The 19,967-nt window shown below is 35.6% G+C and overlaps 1 pseudogene; it reads left to right on the plus strand.

Annotated features, from left to right (window-relative positions):
- The first annotated feature begins 62 nt into the window (after positions 1 to 62).
- Positions 63 to 19,041, plus strand: LOC149878652 (uncharacterized; annotated as a pseudogene).
- The last annotated feature ends 926 nt before the right edge of the window (positions 19,042 to 19,967 follow it).

A 19,967-nucleotide genomic window follows, 5' to 3' on the forward strand; every position in this document is an offset into this window, starting at 1 on the left:
ATATATATATATATATATATATATATATATATATATATATAAGTTAAAAGTTGTACACACATTTTATACATGTTTTAGGAGAAATACTGTAACAATGGGAACACCTGAAGCACCAAAACCTAGAAAATCTTTTTTAGAACTTACGAGTAGGATGAAACGTAAAAGAACTGATAATCTTCAGGGAAAAGAACTAGAAAAACTTCAACATGCTGTAAAAAGGTTTGCATCTAATCCCTCTGCTGCACCCAGGTCTAATTTATATGGTCCAAATTTATCATTGCATACTTTTTGCAATTTGAGACTAACAGACAGAACATGGGCTGAATTTAAAAAAATTGTTACACAAAATCATCATCTTGTTCCTCCAGGTTTAACCAAGTTAAAAGAATACAAAAAATTGACATATCCAGAGCAGGTGAAATATTCAGAAACTGAAGTAAAATGTAGTCTATTCAATATGATCAAACATTCAGTTTCTAGAGTGTTTGAGTATCTTTTGGAGGATGATGATAATTTTATCAAATTTTTAGCACAGGAGGAACGTGATAACATATATGTTATTTGCAAAGTGGGTGGTGATGGTCAGAGTGACCAATCTGAAATTCAGAATGCAGCAACTATGAAGAGAGGAGAGGATGATTCCACTGTGTATAGTATAGTATTTGTACTGTTGGAGATTCGAAGTGGAAAAAAGATACTATGGAAAAATTGTAATCCAAATAGTCCAGATGCAACCCGTCATCTTATGTTTTGTTTTGCCAAAGAGACTACTAGTTTTATTCAAGAGAAGTTTGAACGTTTACAAAATGAAATTTTGTCTTTAGAGAATATTAAGTTTACACTTCATGACAATACTTTTGACTACTACAAAAGGCGGGTTCTGGCTCATTTCCATTTTTGCGCAGGGTTCTGGCTCATTTCCATTTTTCTATAGAAAAAATGACATATCGGTTTCTAGCTCATTGATACTTTTCCATACTTAAGGAATGCAAGATGGCGTCGTGTTTTTTAATGTAAAGTGTTGTCTAAATATTTTTTCCCGTTCTAAAATTATTTCTTTGCGCATTTTCATAATGAGATGACATTATGAAAAAAGGTTGTGAATGTCTTAGTTAATTTATTCTTTGTAGTTGTTCTTCAAGTATGGAAAAAGATGTTTATATTTTTCTCTTCGTGTTTCTCTTATTAATTGATTATGTTCTTTTTGTCGTTGTTCTTCAAATCCATGTTGTAGTAAGAGTTTAGTATTGTGATGAATGGGTAAGGTATTTAATTTTTTAATTTTATTAAGATAATTTTCATCAATTTTGTTTTTGTGATTATCATAGCGGAATTGTATAGCAATTCTGTGTAATTCTGGGTCAAAAGTGGGTTTATTTATTTCCTGTAGTTCACTGTAACAGAATTCCTCGTATTCTTCTTGTTCTGTAATACTCATTTTTTATAACAAGAAAAAATTTATTTAAGTCATTTTAAAAAAGTTTTTTTCACTGTATATTTTACAAAATTAAATTTAAAAAAGGGATGCTTGAGAATGGAGAGTTTGGTCCGAGAAGCAAACCAGCGCCGATAGATTCATATCCTCTTCCGCTTTTAACGTAAACTCCGTCTTTGAATGATCCTCCTTTAGGCCAGGGTGTTAAAAATAATCCGTTTCCTCTGTGCGTTCCCATTTTCATTCCATTTCCATTCTTTTTCAAATAAACGATACCTCTTCCTGCAATTTTATCAACCATAGCAGAACCTGCAGAAGATCCTACACCTGCTAACAATCCGGTGGCAAGAGCTGGAACTACTCTTGTTGCAAGTGTACTACCCAACATACCCAATAAAGGTAGAAGAGCTCCAATAAATCCTCCTTTCACATTTGCGTTATGTTCCAATTGAGTTTTGCTCATTTTAATGGTGACTCCAACTCCTCGATGGAGAGCGTCCAAAAGTTTTCGATGTTGATTTTGTGTTACAAGTAAAACGTTGTTTCCGTTAAAATCATCTTTTGAAATACGGATGCTCACAGGTTTACCTGCTATCATTGATTTTTTTATTTTTTCAATCTGTCCCTGAGACACATTTAATTTAACACTAACATATTTGCTCATTTTTAAATGTGGGAAAAAATATTTATTTCACTTCTCGAATGTGATAACGGATCGTAATGTCCTCTCCACGAAAATCAACCAAATTTCCATTTTGGTCAACAACGCGAGTGATCATTGTGGAAATTTCTGGAACTTTGACAGGGAGGTAAACCAAATGGGTAGGCCTTTCGATGATTTTAAATCCAGGACCAACGGCTGGATAAAAAGAGTAGATGCAATTTAATTGTGAGCCGTTGATGTAAGCCGATCCGATGACGTTGTTGAGGATTCTAATCGTGTTGATGCTTGAAATTCTAACAACATCGTCAGACTCATATTCGGAATTAGAGTCCAATTGTCTTTTTGTGAATCCTAAAAGTGAGGCGATGCTGTTATCCACATTCAAATCCATCATATAATTCAATCCAAGTGTGATGGTTGATTTTAAAGTGTTTAAATTGGATCCTATTTTTATGTTATCAGGAGAGTAGCTGATTTTATTTGTTGTGACGAAGCTTGCGCTTTGAGATGCATAATTTTTTATTGTGTTTGAGACGGTCTTTTGTAAATAATTGTTAATGTCAATGATGTCATAGCTCCCGTCTGGAATGGCGACATTTTCCCAATTGATTCCGTTGTTCATGCTATACCGGAAAGAATTGTTTTTGCTGGTGATGTTTGGAAAGCTGTTGTACGTCTCAAGCCCTAGAAAAGCCATTTCATAAGTTTTTCCTTTTTCAAAAACGATTTTGTCTAAAAATTCTGTTATGATTACGTTGGAATTTCCATCCACGTCGATGATTATGCCTGACATTTTTTATTATGTGACATTTTTTAAATGGCTTCTTTTGGAAAATAAAAAGTGTCAAATCCGCTTCGATATTTTCCATTGTCCTTTTTTGACGACAAATCAATCACCGCAAATCCGTGAGGTTCAGACCAACAATGTCTACAAAACTTTTCAAACTCTTTTTTTCCCATATCGCTCGAAACGTGGTCTTGATAAATGTGGTTAATGTTTTTTAAGTCTTGGGGAAAGAGACAGATAAAATTGGTGTTTTCTCTGATCGTTTGTCTTGGGAGCATGAAATAATTTTGAGCGAGGTAAAAGCAGTCGACGTTAGAGTGTCTTCCTCGGATGTAATATTTTTCACACTTGTTTTGTTTGGTTAGTTGTAAATCGTCAAAGATCATTAAATTGTTTTTGGATGAATCAAGATCTTCAGGATTAGGCACATCGTCAGCCGTTTCAAAAAATTCACACTCCATGCCCTCGGTTTCGGAAAAATATTTTGAAAGGTCGTTGATAACGCATTCAGGGTCTAGTTTCAATTTTTCAATTTCGGTTTGTACCTTAAACAAGTCGAGAATTATTTTTTTTGGTAATTTTTTTTCGAACGAACGTTTTAGTATTTTGTACACGGGTTGGAAAAGAGATTTTCCAAAAACTTGCAAATGGTTATAATCCAACCATCCAGGTCTAAGCAATAACTTGAGAAGCAACGTTGTTTTTCCACATCCGGATTTTCCAACGATGATTCCTCGAATGCTTCTCGGTAAAAGCTTGTTGTTGTTTCTTTTGATTTTTCCAATATTCCATGACAAATCAAACACTTCCATTTTTAGTTTAAAAATATTTTTTTAAAATAAAATGTATTGTGTTAAATGCAAAAGGAAAACAGAAACGAATCATTTGAGAAACGAAATCACAAAAAACAACAAGCATATAGTCAAAGGGACTTGCAACGTTTGCGGAACGACCAAATGTAAGTTTGTTTCTTCGCATGCGCTCAAAGGATCATCTTCGCATACGACAAAAGGAGGAGACTTGGTGGAATCGATTAACAATTTTTCAAAAAAAATAAAGCTTCCATGGGCAAAATTTCCAGGAGAAATGCACATTCCAGGAATGAATTTTGCAGGACCTGGCACAAACTTGGACAAAAGGCTCACATCCACCGATATGTATCAAGAGTGGAGCAAACCGGTAGACCGAGTGGACAATGCAGCATACCATCACGATTTAGCTTATAAATATTTAAACGACGTTCAAAGCAGAAATTTGGCAGATCAAATGATGCTTGAAGAAATGAACTCCATTCCAAACCCTACTCAAAAAGAGATAAACGAATGAAAACTGATCACACCCATCATCAAAGCAAAAGCTAAATTCGGATTAGGTTTAAAAAATTCGAAGAATTTCCATGGATCCGAAGGATCTAAAAAAAAGCACCGGAGAACCTGAAATGGACGGATCAACTTGCAAACGAGCTTCATAAACCAGTCATTCATCATTTTAAAAGAAGAAAAGTGTTTGTGAACGACATGGATGAAATATGGACTGCAGATTTGGTTGATATGCAATCGTTTTCAAAATTCAACAACGGGGTAAAATATTTGCTTACGGTGATCGACGTGTTTTCAAAGTATGGATGGATCGTTCCGTTGAAAAGCAAAACAGGTCTTGAAGTGGCTAACGCTCTAAGCAAAATCTTTGAAGGATCAAGAAAGTGTACAAAGATGTGGGTGGATAAAGGAAAAGAGTTTTATAACAAGCATGTACAAGCTCTAGGTGTTCAATTATACTCCACTGAAAATGAAGAAAAAAGTTGTGTCGTCGAGCGATGGAATATAACGATGAAAGAGAGAATGTTTAAATATTTTTCAGTCAACAGCACCAATAAATACATTGACGTTTTGGATGAAATGGCGAAAAATTACAACAACACAAAGTATTCTTCCATAAAAATGACTCCAGTGGAAGCTAGCGATGAAAAGAATAAATATAGGGTTTGGATGAACCTGAATGGAAAGACGCAAACAGAAAGAGCAGGACCAAAATTTTCAATGAGTGACAAAGTGAGGATCGTAAAAAAGAAGTCTCATTTTGAAAAGGGGTATACACCGAGATGGACTGAAGAGGTTTTTACCGTGTTAAATGTTCAGCATACGAATCCACCCACGTATAAAATCGCTGATGCTAACGGTGAAGAAATTAAAGGTACATTTTATGAACAAGAAATGCAAAAGACCAATCAAGACATATTTAGAATTGAAAAAGTCATTCGCAAGCAAAAGAACAGATCTTTAGTCAAATGGAAAGGATATCCAGACTCTTTCAACTCTTGGGTAGATCATAAAGAATTGATTTCTCTGAAAAATGAGTTAAATAATTTTCTTTTCTATATAAAAAGATGAATTTTATTACAATTGAAAGTTTTGATGAAACACGTTTAAGCATAGGAGAAATATTTGCAGCGACAAAACCAGTAGTTTATCAAAAGATACCTTTAAGATATAACTATCCTTCTGGAGTTGGACCTCTTTTATTTCGCACACCCAAACTGTTTTCGTATGGCGTATGCGAGGATAAAGAACCAGCAACACAAAAATTGACTGGGTATTCCATGTCCTTTGTTTGCTTTGATGCTAAAAAGGGTAAAACTGAAGAAGAAGAAAAGTTTATTAGCACAATGGAAAAGATTACTTTGTTTATTAGAGGTGAAGTAGATAAATTGTCATCCAAACTTAAAAAAGGAGGAAGAAGAAAGCAAATTAACTCTAACGAATTGAGTATTTTAAAATATAAACCTGACCATGCTGATGCAGCGCCAGTGTTTTATGCTAAAATGTTTATAACTAAAAATGAAGACGAAATACTCATTACTTCTATATTTCATAGAAAGAAAACAGCTCTTGATATAAAAAATGGAGTCAAAGGTGAACGTAATAATAAAAATTTGGTCATATCTTCTGGACATGATTTTATCAACCAAAGATGTTATGCTATTGGAGGACTTAGAATTGAGGGGGTATATATTGATCCTTCGATTGTGTCTATTCAAGTTAAACTGTCCGAAGCCATCATCGTGAAAAATGCATCTTTACCTCATAGCCTCATGATGTGTGAAAACTTGGATTTAGAGGTAAAAGAATCAGACGAGGAAATGTAAAAGCACAAAAAACTGAAAATAAAACGACTTAAAACATTTTATTTTCATATTAAAAATGCATGCCCCACACAAGTTGTTTAAAAACAGCGCCTCAGCAGAGATTCACAATTTTAATTTCCATCTGAGTCATTTAGAGGATAGAATCAAAGAGTTGGAACGAAAAAATATGAAAAATATTATTGTAACAAAGAAAAAGTTGGATTATCCTACCTATTTTAATATCAACAGACAGCACGAGATTTTTGCTCAACAAGACATTAAATTTCCTCCTGTATCTCACAAGCAGATATCGTTGTCCGTAGGTTTACAATTAGACAAAGGAATTGCTGTCGTTACTTTGATGAATAAAATAAGCAATCAATTGAATTATTTCAAAAACGATGCTATTTTTTCCGAGTCTGTGGATGACATAGTCATGACCATACACAATTACAGCAACCAGGAAGTCACCGTTAAAAAAGGTGAAAAGCTTTGTAAAATAAACTACATCGATTCGAATTTAAAAAAATGTGTCTTTGTTAAAAAGATGGAAATAATAAAAAACACTGAAAAAATTTATCCAGTTCTTCCAACAGCCCCATCAGATGGAGGACATTTATATCGACTTCAAAAAATAAGCGAGATCCAAAAAGAAATAGAGGATGAAAAAGTGAAACGAATGGCTTTGAGTAAAAAATACCATCGAGCGGCAAAAATAATTCGTTTCACCGACGACGGATTGCAAACGGTATGCATTGGTTTAGGGGTTACAGGGATTGCACTTTTATCAACCGTTGTTGCCACTCCAGTTTCGATTGCGTGTGAAGGGGTTGCTGTTGTATTGGGAGCTTTATCCATTTTCGGAAATCATCAGAACAAAAAAATGATGCTAAAGGCTGAAAAGCACGAAAAATTGAAAGTTCTTTCCGAGTCAAAATTGAATACGATTAGCGACCACATTTCAAAATCTCTCATGGATGGATTTGTGAGTGATTCCGAGTACGAACTCATTCTCAGTGAGCTTCAAAAATTCAATACTATGACTGAAGAAATCCGAACCAAGACAAAAAGCGCCATTGACGAATTGACTAAAGAGTCGTTAATCCAAAAAGGAAGAGAGGATGCGATAAAAGCATTCAACAACCTGTTTAAGAAAAATTAAAGATTTTTCCATGAATCCGCGTGCGGATTTAAGAAATCGTAAACGCAATCGAGTTTTTGTTTTAAGTTTTTTTCTCCGTATTCTAAAAATGTCTTTTTTTAGAATACAAGATCCTGAAAAGCGAGATGAGATTTTGAGAGAATATAGAGCTAATAGAGAAAAGCTTTATAATGAGAGTCTCAACACCAACATTTCAGATGCAAATTATCAGACTGATTTGAGCAAGTTTTTTAAACCTCTGATTGAGAGCAATGAAAATATAAAAAACGAACTAAAAAGCATCGCATACAGAGAGGTTGAAAACACTCCACTGGCTTTGACTTATCCAGAAAGCGAGTCGTCTTTTGAAAGTTCAAAAAGTGATAAAACTTTTGGAAAAATGAATGTTGGAAATATTGCTTTGGATTATTTATCCAAATACGCATCTAAACGATTTGCTGCAGACAGAGTGTTTGGAATTCACTCAAAAGAACGCGGAAAAATGTTTATTGGAGACAAAGAAATTTTTATCGACAATAACGACGTTATTATTGATGGAGAAAAGTACGAGGGGACGACAGGTATTTGGGAGTTGATCACAAGATCCTAGCCTGATATAACAAAGGTAACAGACGAAGACATGAAAAATTATGAAAAAATACTCGTTGTAACGCATGCAATGGAGAAGGAAGGGAGACCAACCGTGCCAAAATCTTCGAGAAGTGAAAAGTGGGGAACGATTGTTTCAAAAATTTGGGAAAAAAATTACACAAAAACGAGGGGAAAAAAAGGTCGAGGAGTGATCATTCTTCCTAGCGATCCGAATGTGCTTACGCAAAGGCTTAACTTGTGCATCGCTGCAGGACATGCTGGAAATATAGCATCGAGAAACGAAGCCGTTGCCATTTGTGACGAGCTTTTGAGACAGGGGGAAATAAACAAAGAAGAATTCAGAGCAATTCAAAAATACATCGAGTCGTGAGAACGGATTTAAAAAAATATTTTCTCATTTTAAAAAAATGCTCATTGTGAACAACAGAAGATATTTTAAAAAGAACGTCGTTGGAGGTGGAGGGATCGTGGATGCAATTAAAAACTTTTTGAGGAGAATGGCAGCCACAAATGCTTCACGATCGTCTCTTCATTTATTGAGAAAAGCAGCAGCAAGCGAAATTGGAAGAGAAGCAATCACAGCCGCCAAATCTGCTGGAAAAGAATTAGCCTCTTCAGCTATATCCACTGCTAAAGACGTTGCCATCGACAAAGGAAAAAAAGTGTTTGAAAAAGTTTACGCCAAGACAGGAACAGTGAATCCAAACCAATTACTCACCACGATTGTAAACGAAGCGGCAAAGACTGATCCGTATATTAATCCAATGGAAGAGCTGCATAAAAAAATGTTTGGTTCTTCCATTCAAGTGAAAAAGGAAATGACGAAAAAGAACGCGGCTAGAATCCAAGATCTCGTTAAAATGGGGAGCGGGCTTTTGATTGCTTGATTTTTTTAACGAATCAAAAATGACATAAATTTTTTTTTCTCATTTTAAAAATGATAAACACCGATAGATTAAGAGTTGATGAAATGCCAGAGTATGACACTGGAATTGAAAAAGTTGATTTTTTCGAGTACCTTCCAACAAACCTCGATTTAAATTCTTCAGGATCGATCGTTTTCGAGATTGATTGCCAATCTGTGCAAACAGTTCCGTCTGATGCTTACATCCTCGTTGAAGGGGTTCTCAAAAAAGCGGATGGAACTGCATACACAGCAACAGACAACATTGCTCTGATAAACAACGCCATCATGTATTTGTTCAGCGATGCCACCTATGATTTATCAGGACAACAAGCGGAAAGAGTCATGTATCCAGGTCAAGGAACAACCATGCTTGGATTGTTGAAATACCCTTTTGGTTTTCAGCTTGCAGATGGTTTGAAGCAAATGTGGTATAAAGACACTTCAAACGCCACCGGAAATTCAGGATTTGTTGTAAGGCGAGACCACTTGTTTGCAGACACGACATCCTTTGGCGCATTTTCGTTCAAGATACCATTAAAACACATTTTTGGTTTTTGCGAAACTTACGACAAAGTCGTTTATAGCTTCAGACACACCATTACCTTTACAAAAAAAGAATACGACGACGCCATTTACAGAGCTGAAACTGTTGCCGCAGGAATGATCGACATTAAAAAATTCAGACTTTTTATGCCTAGAATTGAGTTGGATGTTTCGAAGAAAGCCGAATTCTTGAAATTAATGGCGAGTAAAATTTCCGTCCCAGTAGCCTATAAGTCAAACAAAGTCGAAAGACAAGCCATTCCTGCCGGTCTCACAGAATTTACTTGGACCCTTGGAAGAATCACAGACAAAAGCGTTCCGAGATATATCGTGTTTGGGCTTCAGACAAACAAGAATTCCAGTCAAATCGTAAATCCAGCCATTTTCAACCATTGTGATGTCAGCAATTTTTTCGTAACCGTCAATGGAATAAAATATCCAAATTACAATTACGACTTGAATTTTGGAGAAAAGAAAATTACCATGGCTCATTCTGATGCGTTCTCTTTTGACGATAAATATTATGGTACAAACGAACTTGTTTGTCAATCTGGTTTGTCTCTGCTCGAATATAAAAATTTGTTTCCGTTGTTTTTTGTAGACATTAGCTAGCAAAAAGAAAGAGTTGTTTCTGAAACGGCAGAATTGGTGGTCAACCTCAAATTTCGAACAGCAGTACCAGAAAACACCGTTATTTTTGCAGTGATCATTTCCGACAAATTGCTCAATTTCGTTTCCAACGGAACTAGCATGAACGTTGTTTATTAGGTTTGAAAGACCGTCATGAGATTCTTAACAAAAATGATTTAAAAAAATTTTTTTCTTTTTAAAAATAAAACATGAGATATACAAAAAATTATCTGAAAAATTTGCTTATGGAAAATGGAATTACATTAACCTCAAACAAATTGTTGCCTTTGATGATGATTGCGATTGATAATAATCTAATAAGTTAAGATTCGCTTTTGAAAGGTGTAAAAGAACACAGGTCAGTTGGTCGACCAAAAAAAGAATTAAAAATGAAAAATGAGAAAACGGAAAAAAAACCGATCGATCCAAAATACGAGAGACTTGCTTCAATTCGAAATAAGCCTGTGTCTGTGAAAACAACCAATATGGAAACCGGGGAAGTGACTGAATACAAATCCCTTTACAAAGCAATGAAAAAGACAGGACATGGATGGAGATATTTAGAACGTCGAAATGGAAAAGTGGAAGATGGAATAAAGATTGAAATTTTAAATTCGGAAAAGCTAGAAAGAAAAAGTCTGTGAGAAATGTAAAAAAAATTTTTTCAATTCTTTTTTCAGAGAATTGAAAAGAAATAAAAAATATTAGAAAAATGATTTTGTGTTAAATAAATTTCTTTCTATAATAAAAATGGAAAACAAAACGTTGTTTTCCATTTTTATTATAGCAAGAAATATGTCTCGAATTGCGAGAAATTGCTAAAGAGCAAAAAATAAAAGGGTATTCTAAAATGAGAAAGGGGGAACTTATAATGGCTTTGCAGCCTACTGTTCCTCCTAGAGTTGTCTCTGCTCCTGCTGCTCTTCGTAGGCGATCGACTGAGGCAAGACCTTTACCTGTTAATGCTACCGTGATTAGGTTTGTTAAACCACCTGTAAAAGTTTCAATAAAACCGACAAAAGTTTCAATAAAGCCGACAAAAGTAAGGTTTGTTCCTTCCGCAGTGATAAAGCCTCCTATTGCTCCGAAACCAGCAATCATTCCACCAAGACCTGTGGTAAAACCTCCTATTACTCCGAAACCAATTCATTTGCAAAAACACATCCTTGATGAACCGGTTTTAGATTCATCACCTGTCATAACACCAAAACCAGTTATTCCACCGAGACCTTCATTTTTTTCAAGTCTGAAGACAGCTGCAAAAAGTGTGGCGTCGTATGTTAAAACTAAGTTTGATGATGTTAAAGATTGGATAGAACCCTACGTTCCTGAAGTAGTCAAGGAGAAGGTAAACGAATCAGCGGAACAAATCGATAAAAAGATACAGTCTATCAAATCACTTGTATTAAAAACAGTGTATAAACAACCCGTGTCTAAGCCTTATAAAATAAAATTCAAGTTGAATGAACACGCGTTGGGTAATACTGTTAGGTTATATTCTTACGAGCCTTCTTCTCAATATCAAGACATTGCATCCTTTTTTAATTTGATAAGGGAGTCTGCCATTCAAACCATGGAAGGAGAAAGGAATACAAAAGTAAGAATTATTTTAACGTGCGAAATGAAATCTGTAAGCATCATGACTGGTGAAGAAGTGACTCGGGAAGCAAGCTTTTCATCCAGCTCGGAAATTATTCGAGCAGCTACAGATGTAAGAGAGTTAATGAGCGAAATGGAAGAAAAAGTCTTGGAAAGTAGTGTCAAATACAATGCTTTAGGTTCCAATAGCACCCTATCTAAGATTTTAAGAATGGATATAAACTTTATCGATTACACACCTCTCAGCGCTTCTTCCTATATTGAGCTGACTGACGATCTAAAAGACAAAAAGGTAATCATCAACATGAAAAACAACGACAATCAATGCTTTAAATGGTCAGTTACCAGAGCGTTGAATCTGAAAAATAAAAACAACGAAAGAATTGATGAAGACTTAATTGAAAAGTTAAAAGAGCTGAATTGGGAAGGAATGGAGTTTCCTGTGAATTACCATAATATTGACAAGTTTGAAAAAAATAATCCAGACATTAGCATCAACGTTTTTGAGTATGAAAATGAAAAACCCAACCCTTTGAAAGTATCTGACTTTCTCGATCGAAAGCATAATGTTGATTTGCTGTATATTAAAAACGAAGACACAGAACATTACTGTCTCATTAATAGTTTCAGTCGATTTGCCGGCTCCTCAGCATCAAAAGGTAAAAGAAAACAACATTTTTGCAGAAGGTGTCTTCAATGTTATGATCAAGAAGAAAAGCTTCAAAAACATCGAGAAGATTGTTATAAAAACGCGCCAATGAGAATTGAACTTCCTAAAAAGGGTGCAACTCTTCAGTTTAAAGGCATCGGAAAGTCAATGAGGGTTCCATTTATCGTATATGCTGACTTTGAAAGCTTTATCAAGCCGATAGACACGTGCGCTCCCAACTCAAACCAGTCTTACACAAAAAAGTTTCAAAGACACATTCCATGTTCCTTTTCCTATTACATAAAATGTTTTGATGAAACCGTTTTAGAGCACGATCCAGTCATTTCCGTATCGTTTAGCGAGAACAACGATGTTGCTCAATTTTTTGTTGAAAACTTGGAAAGCGCAATAAAAGAACTTTTTGGAAAAATCGAGAAAAAAAAGATGGTTTTGACGAAAGAGGACGAAAATAATTTCAAATCCGCAACAGTTTGCCACTTTTGCAATAAAAATCTCAAAGACGACAAAGTAAGCGATCACTGTCATTTTACTGGAAAATATCGAGGAGCGGCTCACGACGATTGCAATAAAAAATTTCAAGTTCCAAAATTCATCCCGGTCGTTTTTCATAATTTGTCTGGTTACGACACTCATTTGTTTATCAAAAAATTAGGTGGAAAACTCACTTGTATACCCAACAATGAAGAAAAATATATCAGCTTCTCGAAAAAAATCAAAGTGGGAGAGTACATTGGAAAAGATGGAAAACCAAAATACAAAAAAATTGAATTGAGGTTCATCGACAGCTTTAAATTCCTTTCCTCCAGTTTGGATACTTTGTCTAAAAATTTAAAGCCAGAGCAGTTTAAAAGCCTTGCATTACATTTTGAAGGTGAAAAATTTAATTTGCTTTGTAAAAAAGGCGTGTACCCTTACGATTGGGTGGACGGATTCGATAAATTTCAAGAAACGCAATTACCACCAAAAAAAGCGTTTTTCTCAAAACTTAGACACGAGGGAATAAGCGACGAAGAATACTTGCATGCGCAAAAGGTTTGGAGCACGTTTCAATGCAAAACGTTCAGAGATTATCACGATTTGTACAACGTGTCGGATGTGTTGATACTGGCAGATGTCTTTGAAACTTTTAGAGACACTTGCATGAAACATTACGGTCTTGATCCTTCTTGGTATTACACCTCCCCTGGTTTGGCTTGGGATGCAATGTTAAAACTAACTGAAGTTGTAATAGAGCTTCTGATCAATATTGATATGCTCAACATGATTCGAAAAGGAATACGCGGTGGAATCTGCATGATCTCCAATCGACATGGAACTGCTAACAACAAATACATGAGTGATGATTATAAAACTTCAGAACCTTCGAAGTTTCTTCAATATTTAGACGCCAATAATCTTTATGGATATGCTATGAGCAAACCTCTTCCAGTTAGAGGATTTAGATGGATGACTGAGGATGAACTTTTAAATAGGAAATCCATGCCTTGCATTCTCGAAGTCGATTTAGATTATCCTGAAAGTCTTCACGATTTACACAATGATTACCCTTTAGCTCCTGAAAGAATGCTCGTTGGAAAAGTGGAAAAGTTAGTTCCCAATTTAAACAACAAAGAAAAATATGTCATTCACCATTGAAACCTAAAACTCTATGAACGAATCGGGTTGATCACTACTAAAAATCATCGAGGTATCACCTTTGAAGAAGAACCTTTCATGAAAAAGTACATTGATCTCAACACCGATAAGAGAAAAGAAGCTACAAGCGAATCTGATAAAGAATTTTTCAAACTCATGAACAACTCTGTCTTTGGGAAAACCATGGAGAATATTCTAAAACGCGTTGATGTTAGACTCATTACCACGAGAAAAGAAGCTATAAAATTATCTAAAAAAATTAAATATAAACGAAACACCATTTTTGATGAAAACTTAATCGCGGTTCACATGGAAAAGACATTTGTTTTTTACGACAAACCTGTTTTCTTGGGAATGAGTATCCTAGACATCAGCAAAACACTCATGTATGAACATCACTACGACTATATCAAACCAAAATACGGTGATAAGGTGAAATTACTCATGACTGATACTGACTCGCTCTTTTATGAAATAGAAACGGAAGACTTTTACAAAGACATTGCTGATGACGTTGAAAGCAAGTTTGACACGAGCGACTTTCCTAAAGATCATCCTCCCATTCAAAACTTTGGATTAGACGTTGGGTTTAAAAATAAAAAGGTTATCGGTAAGTTTAAGGATGAAACAGGTGGTAAGCAAATTAAAGAGTTTGTTGGACTTCGTCCTAAGCTCTACTCTTATGAGGTCTTTAATGAAGAAAAAGAACACAAAAAATGCAAACGAATTCAAAATTGTGTGGTTGAAAAGCACATCACTCATAAAGATTATAAAGAATGCTTAATGACTAAAGAAGAACAGCTCAGAAAAATGAACGTCTTACGATCTCGCAGGCATGAGATTTTCACTGAAGAAATCAACAAAGTCGCACTCAGCGCTAACGACGACAAAAGAGTCATTTTGGAAGATGGAATACACACGTTGGCTTATGGTCACTACAAATTAAAAAAGGTAAGTGATAAAGGCGAGTAACAAAAATGAAGAATTTTTCACGGATCTGAAAGATCTAAAAAAATAACACAATAAAAAAATGAGAAACAAAAAAATAAATGTGGAGGGAATTGTTTTACCAAACGAGGCTTTATCCACTATTCAGTTGATGGAAGCAGCAAAAAAACTGAAAATAAAAAACTTTCGAGGAGTTTTTGTCAGAGACGCGTTGCCAAAAAAGCCTAGAAAAAAAGAATGTGGAATTGTCAACACGGGGGATTCGAGCACAGATGGATTTCATTGGGTGTGTTGGTTCAAAGACGGTGATAAAAAATACAGCTTTGACTCTTACGCTCAGCCACCTCTCGTCGAGCTCGTTGACTATTTGAAAAGTCCTGTCTTTTACAACAGTGAAAGGGTTCAATTTGGAAACACGTCTTATTGTGGACACTTGTGTCTTTACGTCTTGAAAAAATGCGAAGAGGGAGACAGCTTTCAAGACGTTGTCAACACCCTTTGGTGAATCGAATTTAAGAAATCGTAGATTTCAATTGATTCAAAGAATCTAAACGTATTCAAAGGATATAAAAAAATTTTTCCCCATTAAAAAATGATTGACAAATTCAACAGAAGCGAATTCAGTGTTTATTTTGATAATCTTGCATCAGACTCAACCAGCAACGTTTATATTAAAACGGACGGATCGAGCACCTTCACTGCAGATTTGGATTACAACTCTCATAAAATCATCAACCTGGGTGAACCCACCAACGCACACGATGCCGCTACTAAAAATTACGTAGACAATCACGTGACAGGTGGTACTGGAACTGTAGTGGGAACTGCAGATTTGGATTTGAACTTTCACAAGGCAATCAATTTGAACGAACCAACTAATCTTCATGACGCCGCCACAAAAAATTACGTCGACGTGAGTTCGAGTCTGTGTGTTAAAACTGACGGATCCAGCACAATCACTGGAATCATCGACATGAACTCACACAAACTAATCAATGTGAGCGATCCTACCGCTTTAAAAGACGCAGCGACAAAAGGGTATGTAGACACCAAAGTCTCTTACAACACTATTTCATACACCGACATCAACATGACTTCTCACAAATTGACCAATTTGGCTGAACCTACATCAGATTCGGATTCAGCTACGAAAAATTACGTCGACACACATGCGTCAGGTGGAACGACTGTAGGTACAACAGATTTGGATTTGAACTCTCACAAATTGATCAACGTGACTGATCCAAGCAACTCACAAGATGGAGCTACAAAAAATTACGTGGACTTGTTGTTGCAAAAGTCGAGTTTGACAGTGTCGTTCCCGGATCCAGTTTTACCAGTTTGGGATTAAAGTCTCAGACGGTTGCAGCATTAACCACTTCTCCTGTGTTTGCGTTTTCTGGAAAATCTGGTGTGCTGAGAAGATTGTGGCTGGCTTTAAACAGCTCCTCTGACACAAATATTCCAGGTCAAGTTTTCATTCGAATCTTTACTGACGGAGAAATCAATGTGGGGAATTATGCAGAAACCACGGAAGGAATCGGAGTGGATCAAACAGGACTTGCTACCGATTTGCTTTTTTCACCATTGGGAGGAGCTTTTTACGCCAACTCTTTGCCGGGATGCAACATGTTTAACACCACTTCCTTGGGAGGATATTTCACGTTGGACATGCCTTTCAGAAACGACGTCTCCATTCAACTCGTCAACAGAAATGCTACTGCCATCACGTATTGGATTCAACCGTTCATTTCCACACTTGCTTCCATTCCTGCAACCATCCCTCTTTTCAAGCTGTACTGCAGAACGTTTCGATATTTGAGTACCTCTTACGGCAGCGAATACGTTTTGATGAACACCAACGGAAAAGGAAATGGTGTGTCGTTGAAATACATTAGGATGCACATCATTGGTGCTTCTGGAAACTGGTGGGAGTCTAGAGTTAGAATGTACGACGGAAATTTACCTCCAGGTAACGGCACTGTACTCACTCCTTGGACTCCATACAACACCAACAATTACACGTATTTTCCAGGATATGACGGTGACAGCACATGCATCTTCTCCTCCTCTGGACTGGAAGATTTTTACTTGTCGTCGTGGAACAGATCAAATGTGACTTCATTCAACAACAAGTCGACTGGACTTTTGTATCAATCCACTTCATCCATCGGTTCCACCACCACCATTTCTTTTTACAGAAATTTCGGAAAAGCAGATTCTATGCCTACTGTCGCAGCTGGTAGAAGACTCGTTGTCACGCTCAACTCTGGTGATGCTCAAGTCGGTCAATCCGGAAGCTTTTACCTTCTTCTAGGACAAGTCTATTATTACGCTTAATGCACAGATGAAAGAAAATTTTGAAAATGACTTAAATAAATTTCTTACTATAATAAAAAGATGGAGAGGAAGTATGTGATTGAATTTGATACCATGGGTTGTGCGCATCTGTTTGATGAAGAAAAAGAAATTCGTGCGGCTGGATGTGAATTTACTGCACATGACGAGTGGGGAAGAAAGTATACGATTAGATTTGATGAAATGGGTCAAGCACATGTATACGACTCAATAAGCGAAATTTTTGCCAATTATCTTGTTTCATAAGTTTTTAATTCTCACGCGAAAAGAATTAAAAAACGGTAAAAACTTTTCGAAGAAGAAAATATGCCGAAAGTGTGTCAAGATTTAAAAAAATTGAATTGACTTAAATAAATTTCTTACTATAATAAAAATGATGAGGATGAGTGATGTAGAAGATCTTATTGATCCTGAAGATATTATTGATCCTGAAGATGGTTTTCCTGAATATTACTATGAATTAACGAGGGACGAGCGACGAAATTTAATAAATAGTCATATCCGAGGAGAAAATTATGAAACGAGAGCAAACAGAATCCGCGATGAGAGAGAAAGAGACCAAGAAAATGATATTATTGAACGACGTCGAAGAATTGAAAGGCCTCCGTCTGAAATAATTATAACAGAACCCACTGAACCTGGTGGGAAAATTAAAGTTAAACTTATTAAAAGGAGACCCTCTGTACTTGAAATTACATTAGAAGAAAAATTAACTCTTAAAAAGCAAAAACGATATGAAATAATTGAAAGAGGACCGACAGTAATACTTAATGGACGTAGACAATAGTTTGAAGAACAACTACAAAGAATAAATTAACTAAGACATTCACAACCTTTTTTCATAATGTCATCTCATTATGAAAATGCGCAAAGAAATAATTTTAGAACGGGAAAAAATATTCAGACAACACTTTACATTAAAAAACACGACGCCATCTTGCATTCCTTAAGTATGGAAAAGTATCAATGAGCTAGAAACCGATATGTCATTTTTTCTATAGAAAAATGGAAATGAGCCAGAACCCTGCGCAAAAATGGAAATGAGCCAGAACCCGCCTTTTGTAGTAGTCTTTTGTTATAAATTCAAGTTTGTCAACTACTTATACCACAATGAATGATGGTAAAACACTTAATGCTGTGGTATCAAAAATGCTTAAAAAAAATATAGCATCTCAGTGCTGTCATGTATGTCAAGTAAGTCCTAATGAGTTTAATTTGGAAACCATTTGGAATAAAGATAAAGATGTAGACAAGAATATATTGAAACTTGGAATTCGCAGTCTTCATTTGTGGATATGCAGCATGGAGTGGTTTTTCAATACTGCTTGCAAACTTCCAGCAGTGAAACAAGGAAGAAAAATTCCAGCAAAAAACAGTCAAGAACTTATTGAAAACAAAAAAAAATTCCAGCACTTATTCAAAATACAATTAAAAATAAGGGTATCTTTTGTCAGGAAGGGAAGTGGTACATCCAACACTGGCAATATTGCACGAAAATTCTTTAATAATCCATCTGTGACTGGAAGAATTCTAAATTTGAATACCACTATGATCAAACTATTTAGGGACCTGCTAATTGATATAAATAGTACAACCGCATGACCGAATGTGAAAATTTTCAAGCAGAAATCTGAACGTCTGTTTGGTCTCATTTCTAATGATCAGTTTTTAAAAGCCACTCCAATGTCACAGTCTGTGCATAGAATGGTAGTTCATGGTGTTTTTTTTATTAAATATTTTAAGTATCCAATAGGTTCTTTGTCTGAGAGTGCCATTGAAGCCAGGAAAAAGCCAACAAAACTGCACGAGTAGGTCATGCACGATTAACTTCTTTTGCTGAAAATACTAGGGATACAGCTAATTATTTATTTATGACATCTGACATTTACCTATACTGTAAGAAGAACTGTAATATCCGTGTTCGGCATAATAGACACATGCCTTGTATTGTTAGCACTTTTACTGGGAATAAAAAACATGGCGGTTAGCACGCCTTAGCTTATGTTGTATTCAGTTCGTGATTCAACACCATCATTAAATATTACATGGTACCAGAAGTAAACCTGTGTTTAAAATAAAATGGAACAACTTAGACCATTAGAGGCAATGAATTTAAATGGCAATGTTTCAGAAAACTGGAGAAAATGGAAGCAGAGATGGAATCTTTATAAAATAGCTTCAGGAGTCAATGACAAAAATGAAGATATTCAATGTGCCACTTTCCTTCACATGATTGGCGAAGACGCTTTAAGAGTATATGATACATTCATCTTCACAATCGAAGAAAAAGACAAATTAACACCTTTAGTTCAAAAGTTTGAATGTTATTTCAACCCAAAAAAAAACATAACTTATGAACGATATTTATTTAATACATGTATCCAAGATAGCAGACTATTTACTGACTTCTTGATTGATTTACAAAATAAAGCTAAAACATGCGAGTTTGGAACCCTCGAAGAAAGCCTTATACGAGACAGAGTAGTCTGTGGTATCAACTCTAAAGCTGCCAGAGAAAGACTACTTCAAGACACTGAGCTCACTCTAGAAAAACCAATCAGTTTTATGAGAGCATATGAAACATCAAAAATAAAACTAAAAGCCCTTGAAAATACAATCCAGGCAGATTCCATAAACAAACATGGAAACAGAACTAAATTCAACTCCCTAAAGATTGATAAACCCTTACAAAAACCTTGCTATTACTGTGGATCACAACATACTTCCTCGTTTTGCCTAGCATATGGCCTAAAGTGCACAGCATGTGGAAAACTAAACCATTTTGCCAAAGTATGTAGATCCAAAACCAATCGCTTTAATACTAATACTGTAGACCAAGTTGATCAAAAGGAAGTTAACCTCAACGTTGCAGAGCTATATATTTATCATTTTGCAGCATCGATGGAATGTGCTG

Source organism: Hydra viridissima, unplaced genomic scaffold, assembly GCF_058129835.1.
Source record: "Hydra viridissima isolate aposymbiotic clone 2 unplaced genomic scaffold, HvirCarnegie_v1 scaffold_14, whole genome shotgun sequence".
Taxonomy (NCBI): domain Eukaryota; kingdom Metazoa; phylum Cnidaria; class Hydrozoa; order Anthoathecata; family Hydridae; genus Hydra; species Hydra viridissima.